The sequence below is a fragment of the Dermochelys coriacea genome, chromosome 4 (assembly GCF_009764565.3).
Source record: "Dermochelys coriacea isolate rDerCor1 chromosome 4, rDerCor1.pri.v4, whole genome shotgun sequence".
Lineage (NCBI taxonomy): Eukaryota > Metazoa > Chordata > Testudines > Dermochelyidae > Dermochelys > Dermochelys coriacea.
Window position 1 is genome coordinate 136,978,871 of NC_050071.1, and position 16,886 is coordinate 136,995,756.

Genomic DNA, 16,886 nt, shown 5'->3' on the forward strand with positions numbered 1-16,886 from the left:
AGATGGAAGTGTGATAAATAAATGCAGTCCAACCGGGAGTGGCTCGACCGATGGGCCTCCATCCGGACAAAGATGAACGTGGAAGTGTCATCCGGGTGGTGGTCGCACCAGACATCCACCAGGGAGTGGTGTTCGACTATCTCCTGGAGGACGGCAGAGGCGGCCGGGCTCTGCTCGGTACCCGAGCGGTCCCGCTCCTCGAGGGTGATGTTAAAGTCCCCTCCCAGGACCAGGCACTCCTGAGGATCCAAGGTGCCGAGGAAGGCGGATGCCTGCTGATAGAATTGCAGCCGCTCTGGGCTCGCTGCTGGGGCATAGATGTTAACGAGGTTGACTATGAACCCCTCCATGCGGACCCGGAGGTGCAGCAGGTGGCCCGGCACAGCGTAGGTGACCCCCAGAACCTCAGGCTGTAGGTCAGGGGAGAACAGGGTCGCCACTCCAGCCATACGATCTGTGAGATGGCTAAAGTAGACCCTGTCCCCCCAATCCAGCCGCCAGCTGTCTTCGGCGGTCGGATTCGTATGGGTCTCCTGCAGGAAAACCACAGAGTACCCCGCCTCCCGAAGGATGGGGAGCACCTGGGACCTGCGGAGACCCATCCTACAGCATCGGGTGTTCAATGTTGCGATGGTAAGAGGTGCCATGAGGAGGGCTTGGAGGGATCCTCGCCGGCAGGGATGCTCGCAGCTCCTGATGGGCCGCGCAGCAGTCCATGACCTACCCTGTAGGTGAATAAGGAGTCATGGAAGAGGCGGACCCGCTGGTAGACCACGGCGCCCTGCCTCCCGGTCCTTTTACCCTCCCCCATGAGGGCCCTTGCGGCCCGGAAGATTTGATTAAAGTCCCCCCATCGCTGGAGAGCAAGCTGTACTTTGTTGCGGGAGCCACGGATGTCTTCTAAAAACTCCTGCAACTCCTCTCGCAGCGCATGGAGGGCTGGGGTTACGGTCTCCTGGTTACTCCCCGATGGGGCCCTTTGTACAGCCCTGTGGCCCACTGAGACAGGCAGACAGGATGCAGAACCCCGACGGGGCTCCTGATGGGTTGGCGCCACTAGGCCCACCTCGAACACTGGGGTGATAGGGGGCAGCGGAGGGAGGATAGCAGTGAAGAAAGATCTCCTCTATCGCGTGATGCAAATGCAGGAACAAGAGATACAACAACTTCTGGTGCCACGAAAACATCAAAAAGCCATATTGAATCTCGCCTATAGTCACGTGTTTGGAGGACACCTAGGGGTAGAGAAAACCCAGGCATGGATCCTGCGGAGGTTCTTCTGGCCAGGAGTACATGAAGATGTCCGCTGATACTGCACCTCTTGTCCGGAGTGTCAGTTACCTAGCCCTCGCCTTCACCTGCGGGCTTCTTTGGTACCTTTTCCAATAATAGAGGTTCCTTTTGAATGGATAGCCATGGATCTGGTAGTGCCTCTAGAGAAGACAGCTTGGGGCCACCAACATGAGGAGAGGCTGAGGGAGCTGGGATTGTTTAGTCTGCAGAAGAGAAGAATGAGGGGGGATTTGATAGCTGCTTTCAACTACCTGAAAGGGGGTTTCAAAGAGGATGGCTCTAGACTGTTCTCAATGGTAGCAGATGACAGAACGAGGAGTAATGGTCTCAAGTTGCAATGGGGGAGGTTTAGATTGGATATTAGGAAAAACTTTTTCACTAAGAGGGTGGTGAAACACTGGAATGCGTTACCTAGGGAGGTGGTAGAATCTCCTTCCTTAGAGGTTTTTAAGGTCAGGCTTGACAAAGCCCTAGCTGGGATGATTTAACTGGGACTTGGTCCTGCTTTGAGCAGGGGGTTGGACTAGATGACCGTCTGGGGTCCCTTCCAACCCTGATATTCTATGATTCTATGTGCTTGTTGTACTGGACTATGCAACCCAGTACCCGGAAGCTGTTCCCCTGCACAACACAGCTTCCACGACAATAGCTAAGGAGCTAGTACAGATCTTTGCCTGGGTTGGGCTACCCAAGGAGATATTGACTGATCAAGGGACACCTTTCATGTCCAAGTTCATGAAAGATCTGTTCATTGCTCCATGTACAAGCCCTACGGACCTCTGTATACCCCCGCAAACAGACGGCCTTGTGGAAAGGTTCAATAGGACCCTCAAGGCCATGATCAGGAAAGTGGTGAGCCGGGATGGGAAAGATTGGGATACCCTATTGCCTTACCTCATGTTCGCCATCCAGGAGGTTCCGCAAGCCTCCACGGGTTTCTCTCCATTCGAAATACTATATGGGTGCCACCCTCGGGGCATATTGGATGTAGCCAGAGAAGCCTGGGAAGAGGAGCCAAATCCCGGAAGGAACATAGTTGAGCATGTACTGCAGATGAGAGATCAGATAGCCCGAGTTACGCCCATCGTACGGGAACACTTGGAGAGAGCACAGGATACCCAACAAACCCATTATAACCACCAATTGAAGCTTCGACGTTTCCAACCAGGGGATTGGGTGATGGTACTGGTGCCCACAGCAGAAAGTAAACTGTTGGCCCAGTGGCAGGGACCCTACGAAATAATCGAAGCCATGGGAGAGGTGAACTATAAGGTGTGGCAGCCAGGCTGCCAGAAATCAGAGCAAATTTACCACATCAATCTTCTAAAACCTTGGCACGATCGAGAGACATGCTTAGTCATGCAGGAGACCCTTCCCCAGGAGGATAATTTACACGAGCAAGTGAGGATATCATCCGACTTGACGCCGATCCAAAAGATCGAGGCAGCCGACATGATTAATCTCAAAGAGATGTGTTCTCTACAAAACCAAGGCGGACGACTGAGACCTATCACCATATCTGCATGATTCCCAGAGCCAGGGTAACATTGAGACCCTACCGAATCCCAGCAGCCAAAAGAGAGGAAATCAAGGCCGAAGTAAAGAAAATGTTAGAATTAGGGGTTATTGAAGAATCTTACAGTCAGTGGTCTAATCCAACTGTTCTAGTGCCTAAACCTGACAGTACCATGAGATTCTGTAATGACTTTCGCCGACTGAATGAAATATCCCAGTTTGATGCATACCCCATACCACGCATCGACGAACTCGTTGACCAACTGGGTAGTGCCCGATTCTTGACTACACTGGATCTGATAAAAGGGTACTGGCAGATTCCTCTGACCAAAGAAGCTAAAGAAAAGACAGCATTCTCGACCCCGGATGGGCTATTCCAGTACACCGTCCTCCCTTTTGGGCTACATGGGGCCCCAGCCACATTCCAGCCTCTCATGGATAAGCTGCTGCACCCCCATACTAGTTATGCAGCTGCATACCTAGATGATGTCATCATCCATATGCCAGAGTGGGGAATCCACTTGGAGAAAGTTGAGGCAGTACTGCGCACTTTAAGGTGGTCTGGCCTCACTGCTAATCCCGCTAAATGTGCCATAGGGCTAGCAGAGGCTAGGTACCTGGGATATATTGTGGGAAGGGGCATAGTGAAGCCCCAAATGAATAAGCTAGAGGCAATTCAAAACTGGCCCCGGCCGACCTGAAAGAAGCCGGTCCGTGCGTTCCTAGGCATGGTAGGCTACTACCGATGGTTTATTCCCCACTTCGCCACTAGGGCAAGTCCCCTAACGTACCTGGTGAAGGCCCGAGGACCAGACATGGTAAAGTGGACCGACGCAGCAGAGGGGGCATTTACAGACCTTCGGACGGCCCTCTGTAACGACCCCGTACTCATAGCCCTGGACTTTAACAGGGAATTTGTTTTACAAACAGACGCTTCCGAGGTGGGGTTGGAAGCAGTTCTGTCACAAATGGTGGGAGAAGAGGAACACCCAATCCTCTACCTAAGCAGAAAGCTTCTCCCAAGAGAACAGAAATATGCAGTAGACGAGAAAAAATGCCTTGCTGTCAAATCAGTTATGGAGACACTGCGTTATTACCTCTTAGGCCGGTGATTTACTCTTGTGACAGACCATGCACCCCTCCAGTGGATGCAGCGGAATAAGGAAAAGAATGCAAGGGTTACCAGGTGGTTCTTATCCCTCCAACCATTCCAGTTCCGCACACGGCACAGGGCTGGATGCCACCATGGCAACGCTGATGGTCTGTCACGAGCATACTGCCTGGCATCCCAAGTTGCTCAACTCTATGGTGTTGAGTGGGGGGGGGATATGTGACAGGGCAAGGCCAGATGGCTATGGAAGAGTAGTGGGAGATAGATATATTAGCTCCAGGCTAAACAAATCCCTAGTACCAGGATAAGTGAAATGGCATCTGTTCCAGGACAATTAAGACACTTGGGGCCAATTAAGAACTTTCCAGAAGGCAGGGAGAAGGCTAGGTTCATTGGGACACCTGAAGCCAATCAGGGGCTGGCTGAAACTAGTTAAAAGCCTCCCAGTTAGTCAGGTGGGAGTGGATGTCAGGAGCTGTGGGAAGAAGTTGCGTGGTTGGAGAGGCTGAGTAGTATACACCATATCAAGTACAAGGAAGGAGGCCCTGAGGTAAAGGTGAAGTGGAGATTGAGGAAGTGAGGAAGTGTGGGGGAAGTAGCCCAGGGAATTGTACATGTCATGTTTCTAAAAGGTCAGCTATCATAGCTGATACTATTAGGGTCCCTGGATTGGAGCCCAGAGTAGAGGGTGGGCCCGGGCTCCCCCGCCCACCTTTGCCCCTGATTAATCACTGAGACTGTGCAAGGAAGGATAACTTCTCCTCACCTCCCTCACTGGCTTATGATGAAAATGGCTCAGTAGACTGTGACCCTTGTTTCTAGAGAAAGAAGGGTTACGTGGAGAGTCACAGTGAGCCTCTGAGGCTAGCAAAATCTGCCAGGAAACACAGAGACCCACGGAGGCAAGGACAGAGCTTTGTCACATCTGATATTGCTCGTGCTGATCAATTATCTGTCATTTTACAATACTGCTTACATGGTGCCGTATAGAAGTTCATCACTGGTTGAAAGCCAGTTAGAATCATAGAAATGTAAGACTGAAAGGGACCTCAGTAGGTCAGCTAGTCCAGTCCTCTTCACTGAGGCAGAACTAATTATTATCTAAACCATCCCTGACAGGTGTTTGTCTAACTGTTCTTAAAAACTCCATTAATGGATATTCCACAACCTCCCTAGGCAATTTGTTTAACTACCCTTACCAATTAGGAAGTTTTTCCTAATGTCTAACCTCATCTTCATTGCTGCAATGTGAGCCCATTACTTCTTGTCCTATCCTCAGTGACTAAGGAGAACAATGTTTCTACCTCCTCTTTAAAACAACATTTTATGTACTTGAAAATCTCTCTGTCATCTCTTCTCCAGACTAAATAAACCCATTTTTTTCAATCTTTCCTTGTAGATAAGGAAATTTTTGTTGCTCTCCTCTGGAATTTCTCCAGTTTGTCCACATCTTTCCCACAGCATGGAGCCCAGAACTGGATACAATACTCCAGCTTAGGCTTTATCATTGCTGAGCCGAGTGGAACAATTACTTTTGTGGGCAGAGAAGACTTCCAGACCACGAAGTCTTCACTGGACACAGATGACATTGCTATTGGTAACTGCAGAGGTTAGCCATACGATAGCGCAAGTAACATGCCAGACAAGTATGCAGGTAAAAAGACTAAACCCACTAGCTGAGTATGTGCTTCTGATGGGGTGTCCACCCCACACTTGCTCTGAAGGGATTAATGGAGGCCAAGATGACCCAGGTAACCTATATAGGCTGAAGGCTGAGAGAGAAACCTTAATTATAAGAAGCTCATCTATGAAGGAACAGGTAGGGCCTGTTCAAACCAGATACAAACCAGGATGCTGCTGGGAAAGTCTGCAGTCACTCCCTGGTAGGAGGGAGGGCTGTTTGGAGGCTGCAGTTGCTCCCAGGGAGGAGGGAGTGGTGAAACTGGCAGACCCAAAGAAGAAAGGGAGAGCCATAAGGTTAGGAAATGGCCCAGGGAAATGCAGCAAAGGATAGGGTGAAATAGACCTTGACTGCTGACTAAAGGCTCCCTGAGCCAGAACCCAGAGCAGAGAATGGGCCTAGGTTTCCCAACCAGTCACTGGGCCAGTGCATAAGAAGACTGCCTGTCCCTGTTTGGGAGAAGAGACTTCTGCATGCCCCTGGAAGGAGAAAACACAATCGTGACCTAACCAGAGGACTGGGTCACAAAAAAGCCACAGCAGATCCTGGAGCAAAAGAGGGGCTGCAGACAAAGTTACAGAGGTGGAGGGATGGCTAGCAACCATGGGGAGAGGCGTTGACCTGGTGAGCTATTCCCCAGAATGGCCAGGAGGAAGTGCTATACCTGCTATGAGTAGAGCACCCTGTCACAGTGCCATGCACAGGTCGTTCTCTGAATTTAGTTGAAACTTGCAGCATTGATTTTTGCATGGAAGCGAGAAACTTCTTCAGTTTTGGTCAGAAGCTATGTGGCATTGCAGCTTTTGTGAAGCAATTTTACCAAGGGTGAACAAAACTCTCCTTGCCCTAAAAGCCCTGTTAGATATGAGATGGTTGTGTCATGCTGAATCTTGTAAAACAACTGTAATGAACTATGAGGGCTTTCAACATTGTTTGAAAGAGACAATGGACAATGCCAAGGAAAATGGGGAACCTTGAAGGGAAGCACGATTCTTTATACAGGAAAATGTGCCCACTGGAAATTGCATTTATGAGTATCTTATGGAATGCAATACTAGAAAGATATGACAATTAATGTCAAGATTCAAAATGTTGTTGCTGTTAATTTGCTGACTTTCTTGCAAGCCTCTGTCACAAGCTTAGGGTCTCAGCTTGACAATTTTGAGGAGCAAGAAAAAAAATGGGGGAGCAATGCTGATGAGTCCTACTGTAAAGAATACAATTGTACTGTAAAACCAAAATTTCCTGATGGCAAAAGTGACATTATCCTACAAGGAAGACAAAAGTTCAAGATTGAGTGTTTTTATGTTATTCTTGACAAGCTATGTTCAGAATTGAATGTTATGCTGAACTATCCACAAAGTTTGACATCCTTACATCTCTTGATGAAGTACAAAATGAAGAGATAAAAACATGCACTCAGGCATTCCTCGATTCTTACCTGAATGATATAGAGCCCGAGCTTTTCACTGAAATGTATCAATTTTCAGCATATATAAGATATTGTGAGATGCAGGATAAGAGTGCTACTGAAATTATCAACTTTGCATGACAAAGATCTGAGTAATGTCTTCTAGAATATTTTCACTGCATTGAGACTGAATTTGATTGTATCTATTACCAGATGTGAAGCAGAACCTTCATTCTATCAGCTTGCCTTAATACAAAAATCATCCTCAGACAACTGTGGTAGAAATGAATGCTTAATGCTCTTGCTATCTTGTCAGACAGTTTGAAGAAGCAATAACTGAATTTGCGGCACCTAAAGCTCACAAGAAGCCAGATTCAACATGCAGTGTTTCATTTGCCTCTTAATGTTTTTCATATGTCCAGGCAGTATTTAACCTGTTAATTATCTTCTATTTTCTTTCCATGTATAGTTACTAATGTATATGACTCATTGATTCTCATAAGATGGATACATTTTTGCTTTCATTATTACCGTGTTCATGAAAAGAGGGCCTCTGAAAAACATACGCCCCAGGCCTTCAACCTTGTTAATCTGGCCTTGTGGGGGCACCTGAACAAAGGCGGTAGGGGCCAGGCACAGTAAACTGCAGAAACCACCCCAGCAGCTGAGGGAGAGGAAGCTCTGGTAAAAGGGTGACCCTAACATAGGCGTGGAGAGGTCTCAGGAGGTGGCATTGATGGCAGAGTATAAGAAGGGGGAAAAGAGGAGAGGAGCCCTCTGAGGTGGCTCTCATGGTAGTTGGCAAGGTTCCTAAGCCCCTCAGATCCTTTGGCAGAGGAAGGAGGACTGAAAGGGAAGGGGTGGAGCTCTCTCCATTTCTCATGCCTGCTAATGGAAGGCGGAGGGATGGGGCACAGGGAGGCATCTGCCTTAGAATCATAGAATCATAGAATCATAGAATATCAGGGTTGGAAGGGACCCCAGAAGGTCATCTAGTCCAACCCCCTGCTCAAAGCAGGACCAAGTCCCAGTTAAATCATCCCAGCTAGGGCTTTGTCAAGCCTGACCTTAAAAACCTCTAAGGAAGGAGATTCTACCACCTCCCTAGGTAACGCATTCCAGTGTTTCACCACCCTCTTAGTGAAAAAGTTTTTCCTAATATCCAATCTAAACCTCCCCCATTGCAACTTGAGACCATTACTCCTCGTTCTGTCATCTGCTACCATTGAGAACAGTCTAGAGCCATCCTCTTTGAAACCCCCTTTCAGGTAGTTGAAAGCAGCTATCAAATCCCCCCTCATTCTTCTCTTCTGCAGACTAAACAATCCCAGCTCCCTCAGCCTCTCCTCATAAGTCATGTGCTCTAGACCCCTAATCATTTTCGTTGCCCTTCGTTGTACTCTTTCCAATTTATCCACATCCTTCCTGTAGTGTGGGGCCCAAAACTGGACACAGTACTCCAGATGAGGCCTCACCAGTGTCGAATAGAGGGGAACGATCACGTCCCTCGATCTGCTCGCTATGCCCCTACTTATACAACCCAAAATGCCATTGGCCTTCTTGGCAACAAGGGCACACTGCTGACTCATATCCAGCTTCTCGTCCACTGTCACCCCTAGGTCCTTTTCCGCAGAACTGCTGCCGAGCCATTCGGTCCCTAGTCTGTAGCGGTGCATTGGATCTTCCATCCTAAGTGCAGGACCCTGCATTTATCCTTATTGAACCTCATTAGATTTCTTTTGGCCCAATCCTCCAATTTGTCTAGGTCCTTCTGTATCCTATCCCTCCCCTCCAGCGTATCTACCACTCCTCCCAGTTTGGTATCATCCGCAAATTTGCTGAGAGTGCAATCCACACCATCCTCCAGATCATTTATGAAGATATTGAACAAAACGGGCCCCAGGACCGACCCCTGGGGCACTCCACTTGACACCGGCTGCCAACTAGACATGGAGCCATTGATCACTACCCGTTGAGCCCGACAATCTAGCCAGCTTTCTACCCACCTTATAGTGCATTCATCCAGCCCATACTTCCTTAACTTGCTGACAAGAATGCTGTGGGAGACCGTGTCAAAAGCTTTGCTAAGTCAAGAAACAATACATCCACTGCTTTCCCTTCATCCACAGAACCAGTAATCTCATCATAAAAGGCGATTAGATTAGTCAGGCATGACCTTCCCTTGGTGAATCCATGCTGACTGTTCCTGATCACTTTCCTCTCCTCTAAGTGCTTCAGGATTGATTCTTTGAGGACCTGCTCCATGATTTTTCCAGGGACTGAGGTGAGGCTGACCGGCCTGTAGTTCCCAGGATCCTCCTTCTTCCCTTTTTTAAAGATGGGCACTACATTAGCCTTTTTCCAGTCATCCGGGACTTCCCCCGTTCGCCACGAGTTTTCAAAGATAATGGCCAAGGGCTCTGCAATCACAGCCGCCAATTCCTTCAGCACTCTCGGATGCAATTCGTCCGGCCCCATGGACTTGTGCACGTCCAGCTTTTCTAAATAGTCCCTAACCACCTCTATCTCTACAGAGGGCTGGCCATCTCTTCCCCATTTTGTGATGCCCAGCACAGCAGTCTGGGAGCTGACCTTGTTAGTGAAAACAGAGGCAAAAAAGCATTGAGTACATTAGCTTTTTCCACATCCTCTGTCACTAGCTTGCCTCCCTCATTCAGTAAGGGGCCCACACTTTCCTTGGCTTTCTTCTTGTTGCCAACATACCTGAAGAAACCCTTCTTGTTACTCTTGACATCTCTTGCTAGCTGCAGCTCCAGGTGCGATTTGGCCCTCCTGATATCTTTCCTACATGCCCGAGCAATATTTTTATACTCTTCCCTGGTCATATGTCCAACCTTCCACTTCTTGTAAGCTTCTTTTTTATGTTTAAGATCCGCTAGGATTTCACCATTAAGCCAAGCTGGTCGCCTGCCATATTTACTATTCTTTCGACTCATCGGGATGGTTTGTCCCTGTAACCTCAACAGGGATTCCTTGAAATACAGCCAGCTCTCCTGGACTCCCTTCCCTTTCATGTTAGTCCCCCAGGGGATCCTGGCCATCTGTTCCCTGAGGGAGTCAAAGTCTGCTTTCCTGAAGTCCAGGGTCCGTATCCTGCTGCTTACCTTTCTTCCCTGCGTCAGGATCCTGAACTCAACCAACTCATGGTCACTGCCTCCCAGATTCCCATCCACTTTTGCTTCCCCCACTAATTCTACCCGGTTTGTGAGCAGCAGGTCAAGAAAAGCGCTCCCCCTAGTTGGCTCCCCTAGCACTTGCACCAGGAAATTGTCCCCTACGCTTTCCAAAAACTTCCTGGATTGTCTATGCACCGCTGTATTGCTCTCCCAGCAGATATCAGGAAAATTAAAGTCACCCATGAGAATCAGGGCATGCGATCTAGTAGCTTCCGTGAGTTGCCGGAAGAAAGCCATCCACCTCATCCCCCTGGTCCGGTGGTCTATAGCAGACTCCCACCATGACATCACTCTTGTTGCACACACTTCTAAACTTAATCCAGAGACACTCAGGTTTTTCCACAGTTTCGTACCGGAGCTCTGAGCAGTCATACTGCTCCCTTACATACAGTGCTACTCCCCCACCTTTTCTGCCCTGCCTGTCCTTCCTGAACAGTTTATAACCATCCATGACTGTACTCCAGTCATGTGAGTTATCCCACCAAGTCTCTGTTATTCCAATCACGTCATAATTCCTTGACATCACCAGGACCTCCAGTTCTCCCTGCTTGTTTCCAAGGCTTTGTGCATTTGTATATAAGCACTTGAGATAACCTGTTGATCGCCCCTCATTCCCAGTATGAGGCAGGAGCCCTCCCCTCACAGACCTTCCTGCCTGTGCTTCCTCCCGGTATCCCGCTTTCCCACTTACCTCAGGGCTTTGGTCTCCTTCCCCCGGTGAACCTAGTTTAAAGCCCTCCTCACTAGGTTAGCCAGCCTGATGGCAAAGATGTTCTTCCCTCTCTTCGTAAGATGGAGCCCGTCTCTGCCCAGCACTCCTCCTTCATGGAACACCATCCCATGGTCAAAGAATCCAAAGCCTTCTCTCCGACACCACCTGCGTAGCCATTCGTTGACCTCCACGATTCGACGGTCCCTACCCAGGCCTTTTCCTTCCACGGGGAGGATGGACGAGAACACCACTTGCGCCTCCAACTCCTTTATCCTTCTTCCCAGAGCCACGTAGTCCGCAGTGATCCGCTCAAGGTCATTCTTGGCAGTATCATTGGTGCCCACGTGGAGAAGCAGGAAGGGGTAGCGATCCGAGGGCTTGATGAGTCTCGGCAGTCTCTCCGTCACATCACGAATCTTAGCCCTGGCAAGCAGCAGACTTCTCGGTTTTCCCGGTCAGGGCGGCAGATAGATGACTCAGTCCCCCGGAGGAGAGAGTCCCCGACCACCACCACCCGCCTTCTCCTCTTGGGAGTGGTGGTCGTGGAACCTCCAACCTCAGGACATCGCATCTCATGCCTCCCAACCAGCGGAGTCTCCTTCTGCTTTCTCCCCCCAGACATATCATCTGGTCCACTCTCCGCATTGGTACCTGTGGAGAGAACATGAAAGCGGTTAGTTACCTGTGTCTGTGTTACTGGAACCCGGACATTCCGCTTACCTCTTCTGGAGGTCACATGTTGCCAAGCTTCTTCACTGGCCTCTTGGCTCCTCTGTGCAACCTGCTCTACATCTTTAGAGCTTTGTGCCCCTAGAAGGCTATCCTGAGTTTGGTCCAGAAAATCCTCAGTCTCCGTATACAACGCAGGGTCGTTACCTGTTGCTCCAGACCTTCAATCTTCTCTTCCAATATGGAGACCAGCTTGCACTTTGTACAGACAAAGTCGCTTCTGTCCTGTGGAAGAAGACAAACATGGCACATCCAGTGCAGGTCACAACAGCTGAATTCCCCCCTTCCATATCACCTACCTACTACAGAGCTTCCTCAGAGACGTTGGCAAGATGTAAGCCTCACTGGGCTCACTCCAGGCGAACTCCCAGGCAAACTCCTGCTGTGAGCTGCTCTGCTGTCCCCGCTGCTCAGCTGGTTCGCGAGGCTCCGGCTATTTTTAAACAGCCAGGCTTCCCTGACGCAAACACACAGACACCCTAATGCCCGCCCCCTGCAGGCTAGCAGCCAATCAGACACTCACTCAGGCTCCCTCCCAGCAAACACACGCTCGGATACTTCCTCAGCAAGCAAACACACACACTCGGATACTTACCTTGCAGGACTCTGAGCTGAGTTGGCTGGCCTTTCCTCCTCTTGTGGCTTGTGCCCCCTTCTAAAACTCACTCTTCCCATTTAACTGTGGGCAACAGGTTTTCACTGCTCAGATGGGTGGAGAAAATGGAGGTCCAGGATACCGAAATGATGGCTATGCAGGCCAAAGCTGCAAAGGCTCTTACTGCATCCATGTGTCAGCAGGCCAAATTCAGGCTTTGGGGTTTGATCTGGCGAGTGGCAAAAAGAGTTGGTGCCTTCAAGGTGAGTCTGCTCTGAGCAGGGTCTTCCCATAGGAGATGGGGGAGATGGTTCCTGCTAGGGGATTTGCTGATGTCTCCTGAATCTGAAGTCATTACCCATACTCGTGAGTTGGGCGAACAAGACTTAAGGACAGTAGTGAGGCTGGAACTACAGAAGAGGGTGCAGGTTGGGTACTAGCTTTCAAGGAGGGGGAAGGGATTGAGTTTGGGAATTTCCTGGAACTCTGGGGAAAGGAATCCTCCTGCGGACACTGACAATAAATTAGGGTTAAAAGAATGACCATGTTTCCCCAACACTGTGCCCCTCCTGCTCAGATGAATACAGAAGGGGGTAGGAAGAAGAAGAAGAAGGGAAGGGAAGGGAAGGGAAGGGAAGGGAAGGGAAGGGGCGAGGGAAATGTTCACCAGTGGTGGAAGAATGTATGGTTCTGAACACTGATATAAACCTATTTCATGGAGTAGGAGCATTTCCACCTAGGTTGGGCCTTTTATTTTCTCTGCCCTAATGTGTTGTGGTTTGGATTTCTTTTCTTTTTGGGGGGGGTGTTTGTATGTGCAAAGAGACCTGTTATGTTCAGGAGTGTCTTGCCAAACCGTCACTTTACTGATGACTGTCTATTTTTGCTTTACTGGTGATTGGATATGGATATTTATGAAATGTGGCGTTTGTGTTTATCTGTGTTTGGTAAAAACTTTGAAAACCTGTAGGCTGGTTTGGCCCTGCTTTAAGTGTCTTGATATATGTGTATTACCTGAGACCCTTGTGACATAAAGGGTATGAAGAGTTTTAATCAAAGAAATCAGCTGGGAGACAGTGGATTAGTTGCTATTGGGGCTGGGTCCTGACTGCCCTTAAAGAATCAGGCACACTCACAACTCACTTGTTAAATTTTCAAACAATCATATTCATGCCCCCAAGCCTGGAAGGAGCTTCCTCCAAACATCCACAAATGTTGTCCTCTTTCAAACCTTTCTCTCCCACAATGCCTACAAAAAAACCCTCAACAATGGTTAGGCAGCTGTTGTGTGACCACTGAATATTATGCTGATCAGAATTCATATAGTTTTCTTATGTCTCCCTGTCTTTCTCTATCCATCTGTTGTCTCTTGTCTTACACTACAATTGTAAGTTCTTTGGTGCAGGGACTCTTGTTATGGGTTCGTTCAAAGGGATCCCGGTCTATGATTGGGGTCTCTAGGTGCCACTGCAACACAAAACTGAATGGGGGCCATCAAGAATCTCTAATTAGGGGAAGAAACCAGTGTGGAGAATATCCCCTCAACATCCTCATTTTAGTCTTATCAGATGTTAAGGTGGAAGCAAAGAACATTGAATACAAATAATAGCAATTCAACAAATCAAGTCACAGCTGGACCAACTCCTTGAAGAGTACTCCTCTGGTCACCAAGCTCATGGTGGGAGCAATGCCAACTTTTGCACCATCAAACAAGGCCACCATGGCCACACAAACTGGAATGAAGGCAGTAGAACTGGACAACTAAAGCATGAGCCTTAGAGATAAAAGGCAAACAAAATCTAAAAAGGAAAACTGGGTCTTCCTCAAGCACACGAGGCAATATATAAAAGGTTGATAATGAAGGAGACATAGGAATAAAAACAGACTAACACCTAAGAAGGGGGGCCAATGTAAGAAGTGTTGAAGGGACATAGTGAACATGCCCTTTGTACGGCTCTAGTTTGGAGCTTGAACCAAGACATACTGAAGACAATAGGAATTATTCCCACTGACTTCAAATTAGGCTCTCCGTGTCTCTAAATTCCCTTTGTAATTTGAAACTGGTTACATTTATAATGACACACCTTGTCAGCCATCTGGGGGGAATGAACCTGGGACTTTCTAGATATAAAAGCAAAGTAAGGAGTCATGGGATAAGAGGGAAGTTCTCCTCATGGATCAGTAACTTGTTAAAAGATAAAATACAACGGTCAGTTTTCACAGTGGAGAGAGGTAAATAGCAGGGTCCCCCAGGGATCTGTACCTGGACCATTGCTGTTCAACACAGTCATAAATGATCTATAAAAAGGCGGTAAACAGTGAATTGGTAAAGTCTGCAGACAATACAAAATAATTCAAGATAGTTAAGTCCAAAGCAGATTGTAAAGTTGCAAAGGGATCTCACAAAACTGGGAGACTGGGTAACAAAATGGCAGATGAAATTCAATGTTGATAAATGCAAAGTTATGCACATTGGAAAACATAATTGTAACTATATGTACAAAATGATGTGTTCTAAATTAGCAGTCACCACTCAAGAAGGAGATCTTGGAGTCATTGTGGATAGTACTCTGCAAACATCTGCTTGATAAGCAGTAGTAGTCAAAAAGGCTAACAGGATGTTAGGAACTATTAAGAAAGGGATAGATAAGACTTTAAATATCCAAATGCCACTAAAAAAAATCCATGATACATCCACACCTGGAATACTGTATGTAGTTCTGGTCATGCCACCCCAAAATAGATATATTTTGTAAGGCAACAAAAGTGATGAGGGGGATGGAACAGCTTCCCTATGAGGAGAGATTAAAAAGATTGCAACTACTCAGCTTGGAAAAGAAACAACTGAGGAGGGGATATGATCGTGGTCTATGAAATCATGACTGGTGGGGAGAAAGTTAATAGGGAAGGATTATTTACCCCTTCACATGACACATGAATCGGGGAATGACCCAAATAAATTTATAAGCAGCAGCTGTAAAACAAAGATAAGAAATACTTCTTCACACAATGAACAGACAACCTGTGGAACTCATTGAAAGGGGATGTTTTGGCCTTCACAGGTATTAATGGGTTCAAAAAGAATTAGATAAGCTCATGGAGGATAGGTCCTTCAATGACTATTAGCCATGATGGTCGGGAATGTAACTCCATGGTCTGGGTGTCCCCAAACTTCTGACTGCTAGAAGCTGGAACTGGACAACCAGGGATGGATCACTCAATAATTGCCCGTTCTGTTCATTCCTTCTTCAGCCTCTGGCATTGGACACTTCAGAAGACGTGATAATGGACTAGATGGACCATTGGTCTGTCCCAGGATGGCCTTTCTGATGTTCTAAAACCATGGAATTCTACAGCTTCAATTAAAGGACCACATTAATGAGTTTGGAGGAGAGCCTGAATCTAGATCTAGATCTAGCAACTGTACTGCCTGTTTTAGAGAATGAGACTCAGAGGCTGCTTTCATATGTAAAAACATGGAAGCAGTAACAAAATGAGATAGTGCTCGGGCACTTGCATTTAGTCTTATATAAGGTTTGACAAAGCCCTGGCTGGGATGATTTAGTTAGGGTTTGGTCCTGCTTTCAGCAGGGGGTTGGACTAGATGACCTCCTGAGGTCCCTTCCATCCCTTATATTCTATGATTCTAAGTGAAAAACAAGCAGTGATATACTGGAGAGAATCCACAGGAGCCCTTTATTAAAATTCCGTCAATGATCTTACTATATAAAGAAAACAACAGTATGAAGGGCAAAAAGGAAAACATTGTCAAAAACTCACCTCTATGAAATGTTCCACTCTGATTTTCCAAACGCTAAACAGTTATTGATCTAACTCTGCACTCTGAGAAAAATCTGTAGGTATGAATCTTCAACGAAAACACTTCTCCCATTGCTTACAAAGAGTGGTGACCAAGTGCTGAGAAGCTTGGCACATCAAAGAAAATCGCTCTGCTCAGAGCCCCAGTCTTCCTTAGCAATACTAATGTGACACTTGCAGCAGCTGTAAGGGTTTTTTAAGTTATGTAGAGAGATTATCTTCCCAAAACATTAGATTCCAGCCATAATAGTCCACTAGGCAAAGACAATAGAGAAAGCAAACCAACAAAGCTACCAAATACAGCATTTTGTGTCATTTTTAAGGATCAAGAAGAATTTAGTACTTCATAAATCAATATAAGAACAGGTTATTGCACTATTAAGTCCTTAATTATCTACCAAGGACTCTTTTAGGGCATTCACCCTTATTATTTCAGTCACTAACTTTTTTGGCTAAACTAGCCTCCCAAAACAAGTTATTCGATCTTTTGTTTTTTCTGAGTCTGTAACTTAGTCTTTTCTTGGATAATACATGAAACTGTAAATTTATTTTTAATACTATTTAACATTTTCTCCATGGCTGTACAGCAGGGCCCAGGTCAGGCAACAGTAGTAGCTATCAATTTCTACCTTGTGGGTTTTTTTTCATACTGACTTGTGAAGTCGCGTGCGTGATTAGAGTCAGGAGGAGCGGCTATTATCATGCTGTTTGCTGGAGGTTATAATCTGTCCTCTAATATTCTAGATAATGCAGATTCTCTTTGAGCGCTAATCCCAACTGAAAATATGCTCTTGATAGGAATTTCTAAACTGAATCAGACCTG